Source organism: Rhinopithecus bieti, unplaced genomic scaffold (genome assembly GCF_001698545.2).
Source record: "Rhinopithecus bieti isolate Rb0 unplaced genomic scaffold, ASM169854v2 scaffold_21891, whole genome shotgun sequence".
Lineage (NCBI taxonomy): Eukaryota > Metazoa > Chordata > Mammalia > Primates > Cercopithecidae > Rhinopithecus > Rhinopithecus bieti.
In genome coordinates this window covers 2,237,202-2,240,413 of record NW_016810869.1, presented here as the reverse complement: position 1 = coordinate 2,240,413, position 3,212 = coordinate 2,237,202, and positions in this window count along the sequence as shown.

Here is a 3,212-nt window from a genome sequence, read left to right as displayed (position 1 = left end):
TAGGAATTAAGATCAAAGTCACCTCCAAAGATGTAAGGTTCAGGGTATGTGAAGAGCTGACTAAGGATTTCTTGACATTCTGCTGTATTTTTATCTATTTAACGATATTGGCATAGTCATAAATCTATCATTACTATCCCTTGACCTGCCCTAAAATGAAATATCGCTTTTATGATGTAAAATCTCAATGTCACTTTTGAATGCCTAAACGGAGCAGAAAAGGAGTCATATGGAAGAATCTCTACACAAATTGAAATTCTAGAGTAAATTTTGAAGTATTTCTTTTTTATCTGTTTCATTTTATGTGTTATTTGTGTGTGTATAGTAACCTGCAACAAATTATACAAATATGTCACATGCTGAGATAATATAGCAGATGGATAAAAAACAATACTGATAAATTAACTGTCTATCCTAAACAAATAACATTTACATAATCCTTAACCTTGACATTTTCAAGTATATTAATATATCTGATCTTAAATTTATAATCCTAATGTCAGAAATATCTGTTTTTGTTCAAACAAAACCCTTATTACTGGCTACAATAGACTATCTTCTAGCTAATAGGTTTCTCCACAGAAGTTTTATATTCACTGATTATTTCTTTTAAAAAAGCTGTTATGCTGTCATAACTTTTTTCATAGCATTGCTTCTATACTGACAGAGAGGGCAAAAGCAACCTACAATGAAATACTTTATGTATTAAAATTGCCTTTAAGGATAAACAACACAGATAATTTGACAGCTTTTTATGCAAATATATTTATAGTACAGTATTAATCCAATAACTTAATGAATAATTATTTGTCATAGGTATTAAAGTGACTATTTTGTCAATAAATTCAATTGTACATTTTATTAATAACTATGCATGTGCAAAATTTGGCCTGCTTTGGTACAGCAAGGTCACTAATGATCATTTTTGGTTGTGTGTGTGTATGTGTGTGTGTGTGTGAATGTGCACATATACTTGTATGAGTGTGTGTGGTGTCTTTTCCTATGCATTTCTAAAGATCTAGGTGGTTCAAGAATAAGAAAACTAATACCGTATAATCAGTAATATATAAAACTATTAATTATCAACTTTTATAGTCATGTGAATAAAAATAACTATATCTATATATATAATGATCAAGAATATCATGCTTTAGATGTTTGTAACATTTATTTTGCTGTTGACACTCATCTGAGCCATAAATGGGTTCATTTCAGCAAGTCCTTTCCCTCATTCTTCTTCACACAATCCGTATTGCCAACCTAATGCCATCTGATATCACGTGATAATATAGCAATGTTAGTGAGAAATAAGATATCTTTGTAGCAATTAAAAATGGAGTAAAAAAGACCCTTAGGATAATATAATAGAAAATATTGTAAATTTTAAATTTTATAATTTTAAATTCTACTATCAAGATAATTATCAATGTAATTCTTCTCCTTTTAATAGTTAAAGTTGAATTTCTTTGAAATCAAAAGCAGTTTGTCTGTCACATCTGTAACTATGAGAATGGTGCCTGGCACTGTTTTAACAAGCCCTCTGGGAATTCATATTCACAGCAAAGGTAGAAAACCGCTTCTTTATAATATTGTCTTTTCTATTGGAAATTGACAAAACATACTTGCATATATTTGTGGGGAATAATGTGAGTTTATGATTTCTGAATACAATGTGGAATAATTAAATCAAACTAATTAACATATCATTACCACAATTAATTATCTTCTTTTGTGTTGAAAATATATGAAACTTACTCTTAGAAATATACAACAGAATATTATTAACTATATTCACCACACTGTGCAATGAATCTAAAAAAAAAAAAACACTGTTTTTGTCTGACTGAGGCTGTGTACCCTACAGCCATTACCTCCCTATTCCCCCCACCTCCCTAGCCTCTGGGAACTACCATTCTACTCTCTGTTGCTATGTAAGCCAGAATGTGTGGCATTTGTCTGTTTTTGTGCCTGGTTTACAAAGAAGACATACAAATGGCCAACAGATATATGAAAAAATTATCAATATCTCTAATCATTAGGCCAATGCAAATTAAAACCACAATGAGCTATCTTCTCATACCTATCAGAATGGCTATTATCAAAAAGATGAAAGACAGCAAGTGTTGGCCAGGATGTAGAAAAAAGGGAACGCCTGTACACGGTTTTTATTTATTTTATGTGCATTTTATTAATAACTATGCATGTGCAAAATTTGGCCTGCTTTGGTACAGCAAGGTCACTAACCATTTTTGGTTGTGTGTGTGTGTGTGTGAATGTGCACATATACTTGTATGAGTGTGTGTGTTGTCTTTTCCTATGTGGGAATGTAAATTAGCATAGCTATTAGTGAAAACAGTGTGTAAGTTCTGCAAAAAACTAAAAATAGGATTACTTTAGATCCAACAATCCCAATCCTGGGATTGTTTACTAAATTTACTAAAAAAGATTTTAAATCAGCATTGTGATGAGATACCTGCAATTCTGTGGTCATTAGAGCGCTTTTCATAATAGCCAAGTAATGGAATCAACGTGTGTCCAACAACAGATGAATAGATTCAGAAAATGTGGCTTTTGTACACAATGGTGGCGTACTATTCAACCTTAAAAAAATTGCATCATTTGCACAACATGGACAGGATATGACATTTTCTTGATTTAGACTCTCTACAAAGGAGCTATCAAAGTGTGGGAACTGTCAGGATCAGCATCAATCCAGAGCTTGTTAAAATTACATGTTCTCAGACCACCCTCCAGACCTACTGAATCTGAATCTCTGGGATTGGGGCTTAGGGATCTCTAATAACAATTTCCTCGGCTGATCCTTATTCTCTTAAGGCAGACCCTGGGATATGGGTCAAGGTGCAAGTGACTTTTTGTGGAAGTTTTGCTAGGAAATATCAAGAAGGGATTGGAAAGACAGAATAGGGAAGTGGAACACTCAAGACAAGGACACAGTTTCAGGTAAAATCTTAGTCTCAGCCTTATCCTAGGAAGACTTCTGGAGTACGAAATATGCTTTACTGTTAGTCCGCCTAGGCTTTCTTTTTTTTTTAATTCTTATACTTGATGTTCTAGGGTACATGTGCACAACATGCAGATTTGTTACATATGTATACATGTGCCAAGCTGGTGTGCTGCACACATTAACTGGTCATTTACATTAGGTATACCTCCTAATGCTATCCCTCCCCCTCCCCCCTCCCCCCAATAGG